General features: G+C 50.9%; 1 pseudogene; it reads right to left on the reverse strand.

Moving 5' to 3' along the window:
• Positions 1 to 239: 239 nt before the first annotated feature.
• On the reverse strand, positions 240 to 11,990 carry LOC117001790 (annotated as a pseudogene).
• Positions 11,991 to 14,268: the final 2,278 nt, after the last annotated feature.

Here is a 14,268-nt window from a genome sequence, read left to right on the forward strand (position 1 = left end):
AAGGAATGGGAATAATGGGAAGAACAATGGGAATGCCCTGGCCCTCAGCTTGGTCCCGTCTGCCCACACCACTGCCCTTGGGAAGTGCCTGTTCTTCCTGGCTGGAAAGCCAGCAAACAATTTCTCCTTCATCCCTTAAAACTCTTCACGGAAAGCCTCTGTTCTCCCCACATTTCTCCTCAAACAACATCTATTCTCCTTCTGTCTCTCTGGTCCCCCCCCCGAGTGTTTGGCTCCACTGCTGCCCGGCGCTTTGGCAATTAATATAATTGATGAATTAACGTGATTGATGCTGAGCCTGGCTGGGCGGGCGAGAGGCGCCGAGGGGCTCAGGCCAGGCCCGGCCGTGCCAGCGCCATGGCACGCTGCAGCTGCTCGTAGGACACAAACATCACCACGTTCCAGGAGCCCAGCCGCAGGAAGGATGGGACAAAGCTGTGTCAGCAAAAGCAGCGCTGAAGGGGGAGTGCTGGGACATCCCCAAAGTCCCGCATAGGGGTTGGGATGTTTGGGATCTGTTTGCAGGTGCTCAACTCACCCCTTGTAGAGGCCGGCGGGGCCATCCTGCGTGAGCAGGGCCAGGAGGCAGCTCAGGGACGTTGCTGTACTGCCCGGGGCTGGCGTTCATGTACCGCGTCTTCACCACGTCCACCGGCGATGCCACCACTGTGGCACAGAACCCGGCGCCAAAGGCGGCCACAAAGTGGCACGGGACGTTGTCTAAAGGTGGGGAGGAGCTGGGGGTTGGATGTGGCAGGGACGGGGATGGCACCTGGCCACGTCCCCGTGTGCTCACCTGCCATGAGCTGTGCCCGCAGCAGCGCGTCCTTGATGATGTCGTAGGTGACGAGCTCCCCGCAGTTGATGACGGCATTGCGGGCGATGTTGGGCAGCGTCCCTGGGCAGAAGGGAGGAGGCATTGGGAATCTGCTCACAGCCCCTCCTGCAGCATCCTGGGCAGGTGACCCAGCCCTGCTGTGCCCATCCTTGTTCCCTTCCTCATCACCATTTCCACTGCTATTCCCACCCCGTCCCTTTCCGTGCCCGTCGCTGTCCAGTCCCACCTCTCCAGAGCCCGCGGATCCCCTCCTCCCTGGCGATGGTGCGGTAGCGTCCACAGTGCTGCTGTAGCGGGGCGCGCTGTCCGACAGGGCCGCGCTGGCCTGGAACCGCACCTTGACCACGTCGGTGGGCTGCGCACAGGCCACGGCCACAGCCCCCGTGGTGCAGCCAGCCAGGATCCGTGTGCCCACGCCTGTGCCTGGAGAGGGCGGGTGTTGGGACTCCTGGCCCTGCAGGGACCCTGGGGTGAGCGTCCTGCGGTGCTCCACTGAGGGTCCTCCCAGGGGGTTGTGCCCCCCAGGGTGAGCTTCTCTCCAGGAGAGGGCTGTGCACCAGGAAGGGGGTGCCCAGGGAAGCCCAGACTGCCTGGACACTCACTCTCAGCACCCTTGGGGGTGTAGAGTTGCTTCACAGGGTCGTAGAGCCCGATGCTGATGGAGGAGAAGCCCATCTGGCGCTGCAGCCCGGCTGCCAGCCCTCGGTAGAGGCTGCGAGCTCCCTCTGTCCTCACCATGGTGCTCAGCGTCCCCACGACACCCCAGTACTCCACAGAGCTGATGGTCCGGGGGATCCTCACCTCGCCCTGGATCTGTGGGGTGCCAAGTGCATCACCCCACCTCCTGTTCCTCCCCAGGTGCCACCAGCCCTGTGGTAGTCACCAGGTGCTCCCTCGGGGCCCTGGGGACCCGGCGGATCGTACCTGCAGCCGCACTTTGGCGGTGTCCAGGGGAAAGGTGCACAGGTCAGCGATGCAGCCGGCCATCCCTGCGCTGATGAACTTCATGGTGATCGTCGGGGGCACCTCGGGGGGCTTCAGACCCACCATGGCGGCAGAGGGGCTGGAAGGAGAGGAGGGGTTTGTGGGGGGAGCCAGGAGGCTGCATCAGCACAGGGCTTCACAGTGGGCGTCCTGTTCAGCGACGGAGGTGATGACGCGCCAGGGTGGCTCTCGATGGCTTTGGTCAGTCCCAACAACCATGTCCTGCCCTGTCTCCTCCCTTCTGTCCCAGGGAAACTGAGGCACAGGGCTTGCTCAGCATGGGCTCAGCAATGCCCACCCTTCCCTATCCCACCCCAGCCGTAACGGGGCCTGCTCCCTGAGATCATCTCCCCCAGTGACCTGCCCCGAGCCCTGTCCCTCCGTGGCCTCACCGGAGGGACCTCGGCACAGTGCTCCACTCCTGCTTGCACAGGCAGTGCCCTCAGAGCCCTCTCCCTGGCCCCGGCCTTATATAGCACCCAGGACATTCCAGGCAGCCAGGGATCAGGTGACAGGAAAACAGGGTTGCCCCAGTGGCATTTCAGCTGACGGGACTGGCTCACCTGGCACCCGTGATGAGGTGGCTATTTCAGCCCTCTGCCCCGCTCACGGGGCTCAGGCATGGGGAGGGGGGTCCTGCCCAGACCCCCGGCATTGCGCTGGGAGGAACACTGGCTTTCACCCTAAACCCCCTCTGGGGAGGATGAGATGCAGAAAACCCTCGCCCAAAGGCTTTACAAGCACGTGCTTTGGAGGCAGTGCAGCACTGAGCCCCTTGTGCAGGGCAGATTGGATCCCTTTGTCCGACACAGAGCCACAATCCACCCCACACAGCTGCCAAGCTCCCAGCAGGTTTACCTCTGCATGGTGGAACATGTTCCCCAAGCTCAGGAGAAGCAGGGGCTGGATGAGCAGCTGGGAGTGAAATCCACCCTCAAACCCGTGACGTGTATGGCCAGACACTGGGTCTGAGGCTGCTGGGATGGACTGGGCTCAGGACAAGAGGCTGGAAGACAAGGTGGAGGGAAGCAAGGCCCCTTTCCCCCATTTTTAAAAAGCTCAGTGTGTTTACCCCTTGGTGCTCGTCAGCCCCACACGCAGAAAGGTCCCGCAGGATGTGCTGCGAGCCTCCACACTCACACCCGAGCTCACCTTGCACAAGAGCGACTTCCAGTGCTCCTGACACCCTGAAGTCACCTTTGCTCCAGCCCTCGGGCTCCAGACAAAGCTGCCTGGCACCGACACTCCTCTCCAGCTGGCTCCTGCCTTGTTTTCCTGCCCGGCTCCAGTGCTGACCTACACCTGAAAGGAAGACGCTGTTCACCTTGTGCCCAAGATCCAGCTCAGGGGCCAGTGCTGTGACCTCCTCTGCAACACTGATCCCAGCCCAGCTGGCATCCTGCCCGAGTCTTTTTTGGGGATGCCACCAGCAGAAAGCAGCCTGCACGTCACTCCTGTCCTTCCAGGGGACACAGGGTGCCTGACCTGCCATCCCGACCCAGCAAGGGCAGGGAAAGGGGCCACAGACACAGGGCAAGCTGTTCCAGCAGTGAATTACGCATTCAGGGTGTCCCCTGGGGAAACAACACTGCAGAAGTGGGAGAAAAATGAGATGCTGATCCTTTGGCTGCTTAAATCCTGAATTCCATGCATGGGTTTGAAAAGCAGCTCAGATTGGAAGTGACTCACCCCTGCTGCACGGTGATAGTCAATTCCTTGGCAAAGCAGTGATCTTTCCATGGGCTCCTGGCCACCCCAGCTTCCAGCAGCATTCCTCTGACTTGGAAGCTCATGTGGGAGAGACTCCTGTCCCCTGTTAAGGAAAGGTTCATGACCCTGGCATAAGCACCCTGCCCAGGCTGACTAGAAACCAGAGGAATTTTATTGAAACAAATTCTGGAGACAGCAGTACAAAAATAACTGAGCTCTGTTGTCATCCAAAGTCTGTTCTCTGAAAGGTGTACCAAAATAATATTAAATATACAAAGTGTCATCTTTCTAGTCACCCTTTTTGTACACCCACCAGATTTCACAGTGCCCTTGGCCTGTGTACACACAAGCACTGTGGGCACCTTGTGGAAACAGAGAATTGTAGCTGCCCACCAACTAATTTTGAAAGAGCCATTTCACAGGAATAAATCCTAAGCCTGGACTACTTGGAGAGCAGGTAACAGGCTGTGGGTTACCCACAGTCTCATTGGGGACCTGCCCCTACAAGACACAGCTCCCTGTGGCTGACCACAGGCTTTAAGCCCTTCTAAACAGGGCACTGCAAGTGACCAATTAGGCCAACTAAAAACAGAGCCTGGAAGCTGTGGCTTCCACCTCCCCTTTGCTGGAGGGCTCAGCCTTTGCCACACATCCTGGCCATGGCTTAGGAAGCTCCTGCTGGGCACGGGCTCCAGCCAGCACTATTCCCTCTTGGAGAGCTGAGCAGAGAAGATCCTGGCGATTCTTTGGTTTCCTCTTCCGAGAGCTCGGGGCTGGGCTGAGACAGTTTGCTCTTCGGAAGGGGATTCCTCCAGGCACGGCTCCCTTCTCTCCCCAGAGCAGGAGGTGACCAGGTGTGGAGCTCTGCCCTGTGCTTCGTTTCATGTACAAGGCAAACCACGGGCTGTGCAGAGGGTGACAGGTTAGACACACAGAAAAAAACACCCCAGTGAGAAAGAGAATGATCTGAAGCCCAGAAAGGAGCTCTGGTGTGTGACCTCTGAACTTGTGAGCATCCACCCTCAGCCAAAGGAATGACAGTGGCGTAGTCACTGGGACCTGACTGCATTTTGGCTTTCCATATATTATTTACTTAATAATTTGCAGTACCCTGAAGACCAAGTCTCCTCACAGGGCAGAGGCAATGCTCTATCACAACAAATCTTCAGACTGCTGACAGGACAGGGCATGGGCTTAAACTAAAAGAGGAGAGATTTAAATCAGATATTGGGAAGAAGTTCTTCCCTATGAGGGTGGTAAGGCCCTGGCACAGGGTGCCCAGAGAACCTGTGGCTGCCCCTGAATCCCTGGAAGTGCCCAAGGCCAGGCTGGATGCAGTTTAGAACAATCTGGTCTAGGGGAAGCCACGGCAAGGGTTGGGGCTGGATAAGCTTTAAGGTCCCTCCCAACCCAAACCATCACTGTGATTCCATGAGAAATGGGATGGTCCAGGCTCAGCTGCCTGCAGGGACCCCAAAGCAGCAGCCCATGAGAGGAAAAGCCCTGGTTTATACAGAGTCATCTCCTCCTTGCTTTGCCAGCAGCCTCCCACAGCCTGGCTTTGTCCCCAATGTTCCCAGCAGCACTAGGAAAAGAGTAATTTCAGCATACAAACACATTTCTCCCCAGCTAGTTCAGAGCTGGCTGTGCCTGTGAAGCACTGGGAGAAGCTGATCCTGCTCCAGGAGCCTTTAGGGGAGGGAAGCTGCGGGGCCAGGAAGGTCTTTTGGAAAACTGATCCGCCAGTCTGGCCTTTCACCTACATCCCTGGGCTGCTTCTCTGAGTCCTGGGAAAGGTCTCCTGAAGTGCCCAGCTCCCTCCCAAGAGAAACAGTATCAGGACCCTGTTTTGGTGCACTTTGATATGCACTGTTGGGAGAGGGAAATGGCTTTTCTAGGAACGAGTCAGTCCTCGTGTTTGGTAACCTGTGCATCACAGGCTCAGGTAGCAGCCTGCAGGCAAAATACTTTAAAACACTTCCTGTCTATCAGACTGAAATAACAGACATGGATAATTAGGAAAATCTTTGCTTTGTTCTTCTTTCTTCTAAACAATTCTCCAGGAGAAACTTCCTAAACCAAAATGTAAGGAGCCAAGAGAGATAAATGCAGACCTGGCCACAGAGGAAGATTAAAAGATTAAAAACCAGCAGAGAGAGCTGCTCACTGGGCAAAGTGCTTCCCTTGGACAGGGCTGTCCAGAGACCAGGACAGCAGCTGAAAGGTCAGGAGTGGCTGGAGAGGGGCAGTGACTGATCCCTGAGTTCTGCACAGCATCTGGAAGCCTCTCTCTAGGAAATTCCAATCTGCCAATTAACCCCATTTCAAAGGTGCATGAAGCCACATTTCCTGCCTCCCACAGCTCCCCTTTCCCATGTGCCACGTGTCCTGCACAGCCAGGGATGGAGAGCCAGCACCTGCCATTTTCAATGTAAGGAATAGAACTCCAGGTGGAAAGGGCCTTAGAGCCCATCCAGTCCCACCCCCTGCCATGGGCAGGGACACCTTCCATTATCCCAGGCTGTTCCAAGCCCTGTCCAAACTGGTCTTCAACACTGCCAGGAATCCAGGGGCAGCCACAGCTGCTCTGAGCACCCTGTGCCAGGGCCTCACCTCCCTCACTGTCAATAATTCCTTCCTGACATCTAATACTCCTAAAATGCTCTGTACTCCAAAGCCAAAACACAAGAGGAGGTGCCTGGTGCTATTTGATGTCACTGAGGCAAAGGAGAGCAGTCTGTTTGCTCCCAAAGTCAGGAAACCAGGTGTGCTTGGAAAACACCACTGGCATGTTGTTTCAATGATGACCAGCTGAAATACAGCTCTCCCCATTTTCCTACCATTGCCCAAAGTGCAGGGTGAAGTGGTGTTCACAGGTGTGTATTTATCCTAATGACCTTCCTAAAAATGAACCTCCAGCTGGGGGAAAGGTGTAACACCAGTTCTTGCTGCTATTTTACATGTACAGGTGGGACTCAAACTGAGCAAGGTTTAAAAGCACCATTAGCACCCCCAGCTCAGACAGATGACCAGAATCACAGAACCATGGAATTACTGAGGTTGGAGAAGACACATAGGATCATGGACCAACTGTGCCCCCAGCACTGCCAAGGCCACCACTATCCCACATTCCCCAAGTGCCACATCCACACAGCTTGAAATCCCTGCAGGGATGGGGACTCACCACTGCCCTGGGCAGCTGTGCCAGGGCTGGGCAACCTTTTGGAGGAAGAAATGTTCCCTAATATCCAACCTAAACCTCCCCTGGCACAAACTGTGGCCATCCTGTCCCTGGGAGTAGGGCCCATCCCTCCTGTCAGAGTTGTGCAGAGCCAGAAGGTCCCTCCTGAGCCTCCTGTTCTCCAGGCTGAGCCCCTTTCCCAGCTCCCTCAGCTGTTCCTGGTGCTCCAGACCCTTCCCCAGCTCCCTTGCTCTTTTTTGGACATCAAACCTTCCTTTGATCCATCTCAGAGGCACCTTCTGAGTGCCAGTTTTATCCTCCTGCAGTAGTTTCCAGAGCACACATCTGAAAAGTCGTGTTTACACCATTCCCCACCCCAGGAACAGGCTCTGGTCAGTGCCCATCCCAGGCTTCTCCCTCTCTGTCTCTCAGGCTCTGAGTGCCTGGTGCTCAGCCAGGAAGCACACATGCTCCATGGGGAAGATGCAAGAGGAAAGGGGACTCGAGCACCAAGGATCACACTTCACTCTTCTTTTTACAGGAATGGCAGGGACACTGACACCAGCCGAGGATTATTCAGGCCTGTGTGCCAGGGGCTGGATTAAAGCAGATTCATGAGAGGACACAGGCTTCTTCCAAGGTCAAAGAATTCCAGCCTTGGAGGCAGAGAAGGTTTCAGCCCTGTGGCTCAGCAAGTTTGCTGGCAGTTTTGTTTGCACACAGGGATGGAGGGCAAACAGATCCGTGTTAGCAGGCTACAGCCTACCCTGGCACTGGCCTTGCACCTTCTCCTGCTTTCCAGGTAGGAAATCAGGAAGATCCAGCAGACCAGAAGAAACAACACAACCAAGAATGTTTTGGCAGTTGCTGCCATCAGCATTTTTGGAACATATAAAGCCTGCTATTGTGAATCTGCCCAAGGCTGTGCTATCTCTAATTCACACTGAAGGCAAGTCTATGTATACACAAATATGAATTATTCTGCATAAAACTGGTCTCCACAGAAGTTTCTTATTCTTTTGGAATATTCCTAGAGGTGAGGGGGGGGGGGGCGGTGTGAAATATCCCAGTATTTAGAGAGAGACTTTAGCCAAGGGCCTGGAGTGCCAGGACAAGGGGGAACAGCTTCCCACTGTCAGAGGACAGGGTTAGATGGGATATTGGGAAGAAATTACCCTGTGAGGGTGGGGAGGTGCCCTAGACCAGCTGTAGCTGCCCCTGGATCCCTGGAAGTGTCCAAGGCCAGGCTGGACAGGGCTTGGAGCAGCCTGGGATGGTGGAAGGCATCCCCGCCCATGGCAGGGGGTGGAACAAGAGAAGCTTTGAGGTCCTTGACCACCCAAACCTTTCTGGGATTCTGGCATTTTATGGAAAAGTTTATTAAGGCTCTGATTTTTCAAACCTATCCTCAAGGCCACACTCAGAGCAGGTGAGCAGAGTGGAAGACAAGAGCTGGGAAGGACCTCAAGAACGGGAAGTGTTAGTTTGATGCAATGGAGAAAATAAGTGAAAAACAAAGAGGTTTTGTGAGGCCCTACAAAACTCTGATCCCTGGAAGGTGCTCACAGCATCCATGCTGAGCCTGAGCTGCTGCAGCACCTCCTCAGGGCCCCATGAGCCAGGGACAACACTTTTGTCTCAAATGCTGCCAGCTCCTTTGCTGTGACTGCCCAGCTCCACACCTCAGCACTGCTTTGTCATTCCAGGAAGGAAGATGGGGAAAGCAGGGAGTCAGACAAGCCAGGGAGAGGAGGCAGGAGCACTAGGAAGGCCTAGGAGAGATGGCTGCCAGCTGCTAAGTGAGTGAGGGCTGTGGTGTCCCGAGGACAGCTCAGATTTCAGCCTCGCTGTCACACTTGGTGTTTGCTGACCTGTGCAGAACCAAACCAAATCCAGATTTAGAAGCTGATGTCCCAATTAAAAGCAAAACTATGAGGAAGCATTTTTTCCGACTCTATGTATTGGTAGCAGTGAAAAACTGGTTCTTCAAAGAGAATTTGATGCACAAGGCACAACGGAAGCCTGTCTCAGCACACGCTGCAAGTGCTGCAGCAAAGAATTAACGACAGCTAATCCTCAAATTAGGGACTTTAAGATCAAAATATTCACATAGCTCATTGCTAACATTTTACCTAATTTGTAATAACTTACAGGGCGGTAGTTCCAACCATTCAGCTCAGAGCTGCACAGAGGGGATTCAAGAAAAGCTGGTATTAGTATTACACCACAGGTGTCCGTGACTTCAGAGCTATCAGAGCCTGTCTGAGTCTGTTTTGATTCATCAGGCAAGCTGTTCCCAGTGACACAAATGCTCCTGGAAGTGCTTGTTTCGTAGGTCACATGGAGAGGAACAAGGGCATCACCTTATCTGGGAGTGGTAAACAAACAGCCCAGCTGCTGCACACCCACAGCAGAGCTGGGGCTGGAAAAGAATCATGGAATTCCAGAATGGTTTGGGTGGGAAGGGACCTTAAAGCTTATTTCATTTCAACTCCTTCCATGGGAAGGGACACCTTCCACTAGACCAGGGGGCTCCAAGCCCCATCCAGCTTGGCTTGGAACATTTCCAGGGATGGAGCAGCCACAGCTTCTCTGGGCAACTCTGTGCCAGGGCCTCCCCACCCTCACAGGGAAGAATTTCTTCCCAATATCCAAACTAAATCTCCCCTCTTTTAGTTTAAAACTGTGTCCCCTTATCCCATCACTATCTGCCTGTGTTAAAAGTCACTCTCTTTTTAATAACCTCTCTTTATGAACTGAAAATAAATATGTAGATGTCGAAACAACTGAGCCACAAACCTCTCACTGTAAATAAATCTTCATGACCAGAAAGCAAAACAAATTGTCGGCAATCCACAGCTTTGGTGCAGGAGGAGCAATCACTCAAGTTATTCTGCTACTCCCTGGGTCACAGAACCATTACAAGATACCTCTCCAGGAGCCCCCTCCATTTTATCTTGATCTAAAAGAGATGAATTGAAACCATAATTACAAGCTAGAGCTCCTCAGAATTAGGCATGTCACCTCACAATAAAGCACAAAGTGTGGATGACAACCTGCGACTTCCACTGACCCTGATGAGCAGCATTTCCTGAGCACACTGAACAACTGGGTGATGTAAAGGCATAAGGATCACAGACAATGCAGGCATGGGTGTTAAAAACCATCCTCATGGAGAGAAGAGCTGTTGGGAAGATCCCCCTGACACAATTTGAAAGCCATCACATCTAAGTCAGTGCTGGCAGGCAAAGGAAGGGAGAAGTTCTGTTCCTGCTTTAAGGAGTGGACTAAATTGGACAATAAAGGAGAGGACATCCCATACTTACCCCTCTGGAGATGCAGAGGGATGAGAGGAAGTGCTGAGCAGTGTCATAGAGGCTTCCATCTCCTGGGGTGGAAGGAAGAAGTTGGGAACAACAACAGGATCAGATCTGAGCAGAGCTGTTAAGGAACAACCTTTGGCAGTACGCAGCTGCATGGAGATCCAGATGGGGAAAAAGCCTCACCTGTTAACAGGTCCCAAATAATAAATTTCATTTGTTTTAATCAATATTCCATTGTTCTAACACTTGGTTCTCTCACCGGGGACACCAACTTGTTTAAAACAATACCTCACAAATTTGTAGAGGACTTCATCCTGCAAAAATTCCAACACTTAATCCAAGATTCGTAATTTGTGCAAGAAACATTAGGAAGTATTTTAAAAGCAAAATAAAGCATGTTTCTTTTAATACAGGAGAAACACAAGAGCTTTAACACATGGGGGGAAAAAAAAAACACGGAGAGAAAATGCAAGAAGACATATCAGAACTACCCAAAATGAAGTGACTCTCACAAATCACAAAATTTATTGGCTACAAGTTTTAAGAAAGTCATCACCACTGTGAAACAGTGTAATGGGGTCCTCCAACACCTTCCCAGACCACCAGATTCTGGATTCATTTCCCAGGGAAGAGCTTCACATAGACAATTTCTCTGTCCTGAGGCCAGGGAGACTCTAACTAAGCAGAAGAATCATCAAATGCATGGAGTGTTGAAGAATAAAGGATACAAAGGGATTTTTGGTTTGATGGAGCTTTCTGAGCCTTCCACTGGGTCTTCACTGCTGTCATCAGGGAAGCTCTCACAGTTTCTTTCTGAGCCAGCTTGTGCTGATACACTCCCAACACAGTTCTCATCAGAACCACTTCCTTCTTTGCTTTGATGATCTCCATTTACAACCTCAGCATTTTCCTCCTCCTCTCTCTCAGTGGTTTTTCCACTGGTCAAAGCCCTGTCTCCTGGGAATGGCAGCAGCTCCTCAGAGCCTGCATGGATCTCTACACTTCTCTTGATGGGTTCAGTGCTCTGTAAATGCACGGAGCAACAATTCAGCTTAAATCTGATTTATTAGGGGGTTTGGCAGAAAGTCCTAGATGTAATGATGGTTGGGAGCTAAACATGCACAGCTCTGCAAACACTGCTGATGTGAGCATGTTCTGCTCTGTTTCCCACTGACAAGGCCAGAAGAACAGAAATGCTGAGGAAAAACCAGAAGCATTAAGGAATGAAGTTAATGGGAAAGGTTACAAATTCTTTAAAAAGTCACAATCGCTTATTTTTGCTTCCCAGTGAGCAGATGCTTGTTAACTGCTTGCATCCTCTGAGAACTGAGTTCACCAGTATTAGGTAAAGTGGGCAACAATTTTGAGGCAAGTCCTGCTCCAAGGGAATGGTGGGGGACATTTGGGAAAGAAGGAGTCTGGAACAGATTGTAGAGGAAGACACTGTAAAAGAGCAGTAAAAACAATTGCTAAGGATGAGAAGGGAAATAAAAACAACAAAACCTTGGAGAATAAAGAGGGGGGGTGGAAAAAAGGGAAGATCAAGGTGACAAAAGAATGGCAAATTCTGGCATAATAGGGATGTGCCCTTCAACTCCATCTCCTGGAAATGCTGCTACCCTGTAAGAAGCCATGGGCAGAAAAAGCAGGGAATAACTTTCCAACTGGCAGGAACTGAAGCTCTGGGCTCCAGTTATATTCTCTAGTCTGGTAAGTTATTCTAAAAGCATCAGCAGGGATTTGATTTCCTTGTCATTTTGCTCCTCACACCAACAACTCACCATTGATTAGGCTGCTGACCTGAGACACCAACTGACTGGATTTTTCCAGAAGATGGCAGCCTTTGGGATCCACTTCTCTGCTCATCGAGCCCTGAGGGTCACTCTCACACTCCTCATGGCTTAGTTTGGATGTGCTGAAGTCAGGGAAAGACCTGGTCAGCTTCTCACTGAAGTATCTTGAACCTCACCCAGCTCAAGTTTTTTCTGCAAGCAGTAGTAAGAAATTTGGTAAGAGGGGGAAAATAAGCCTGTGGCAGTTGGGTTTAGGTTGGATCATTTTAGTCAACAACATGTAAATATACAAATAAAAGATCAAAGGCTTTTATTGAAAAGCAGATGAGCAGGTAAGTGTTGAAACTGCTCTAAGCAAGAGGATAACACTCCAGAAAAAGTCCTGACTTGGCTATGGAACTTAGGCTGCAAGCTAAAAAAGAGCTAGTTCTAAACTTACTTAATCAAAAGACTTGGATTTGAGATGACCTTCCAATAAAAGTCAAAGCCAAGGATATTACTTGACTTGTGGTTGAACTTGACTAAAAATCTGAGGATTTCTCTGTGTTTAAGATCTAGGGATTTTAAGATACAGCGCTTGTGGTAGCACAGGAAGGGATGAAATACCTCAGGAAATCTTTCACTCCTCTATTCCTACACACAATGAATACTGCTCTTCTAAATTTATACCTCATTTAAACCTAGAATCTAGTCCAGAGAACAGTATTTCTAGCAAGAAGAAAAACATGCTGATGGGAAAGGATATACTGCCCCATGCACCCCAGAAATGCTCCCAGCCTTGTGCTTGTACCCGTGGAAGTCACCTGAAGGGACCTATTGCCTTCACAGCACCTGTTCTGTGACAGCAGCAGCAGGATGGATAATCCAAGCATTCCCTCCAGCTCTGGAAACACTGCTGCTGCTGCTCCCCTCCAACAGCTCACCACACTGCTGCAGCATCTCAGTCCTGCTGCAGAGCACCCCACCCAGCCCCGGATTTTCCATCCCCTTCATCGGTTATTGCACTGTGTCCCCTTCTCTTCCTCCAATGGGTGAAACCAGCTCTTCCAAATGTCCACAGGAACGTCATTTAGCATTTCAGATTTATACCAAAATCAAGTTAGTGGGGCTGGTAGGGAGCTTTCCACGCCTGCTGGCAGCTCCCAAGCCAGTTGTTCAGATCCCATAGTGGGGCCCACAGTCCATCTAAACTTCAAAGACACACACAGGAAAAGGATCGTCTCTGTAAGCTAAATAAACAGATCATGAACTAAAACACTCACTCATTTGAAGGGGCAGAAAGCAGAATTACTGCAGGATATCTGACAAGCCTTACTCCTGTAATGTGCAACACCACAGCATTTCACCAGCTGTCATTCACTGCTCATGGACAGAAATTAAGGTAAAATCAAGGGGATTTATGCTAATTTAAACTTACTAAAAACAAAACCAGATACAAACACAACCCTTATTCTTATCAGGGTCCTGGAGAAAGACCCTGCCTGTTTTAACAACGGCATCATTTAAATCCTAATTTACAAGGGTGCAAATCAGGAAGCATCAATGACAAGGGAAAGAACATCTAGGCTGTGTCAAAAGGAATCTGTCCCAGGATTGCTACCTCCTGCACCTCCCTCTCACTGGGAAAGGGAATGCCCACTAATTTTTAAGCCCACACACAGTGGACACACTTGGACAGAGTGTACCATTTTTCCAGCAGAGTCAATTTGCTTTAGAGAGGTCTTTCTGAGACCTGAGAATAATCAGAAAGGTTGTCAGCCTGTGGGCTTATCACTCCAGAGCAGGGAACAGCTGACTTCCTCTGACAAGGAATTCAACATCTGCTTGGACAAGTTTGCAGAATTACTGGGACATGCTGGAAAGCTGACCTTCACCTAGGATCAAAAGGAAAAAGGAACACTGCATGTGAGTCTTTCACAGCAAGAAAATAAGAGAAATTACGATGTTATCCTGCTGATCTAACAAAACCTCAGGCTTTCTAAATAGCTTTAAATATTCAAATGATTTGCCAGCACTTGAGCCAAAGTAGCATTTGACAACACTTTCATTTCAGACACTTTTGTTAATTCCCCCCATACTATCAAAGAATAAAGTGATGGAAAGTAGGGTAAGGGTTGCATTACATGTCTATAACACACTCCAGCAGACCTGGAAGAATACAGTAAAAACCCAGAAAAAATGGTCAATATCCCAGAAAACCAGATTCCTGACAAATTAGATGTCTCCTAACCAACTAAAAGTTGAATCTACTGTATGTTTTTGAGCACCAGCTGTCACCCCAAGCAGCAAATACAGCTCTGCCATGCTCCCAGACACCCAAATGCACAGAATAGTCTCCTAAAAAACTGCTGAACACCCATGAAGCAACGACATACAGGATACATAGCACATACACACTGACAGGAATCCTTTTCAGGAATGCTGAAACACAGCCTTGAA

Source organism: Catharus ustulatus, chromosome 1 (genome assembly GCF_009819885.2).
Source record: "Catharus ustulatus isolate bCatUst1 chromosome 1, bCatUst1.pri.v2, whole genome shotgun sequence".
In the NCBI taxonomy this organism is placed as follows: domain Eukaryota; kingdom Metazoa; phylum Chordata; class Aves; order Passeriformes; family Turdidae; genus Catharus; species Catharus ustulatus.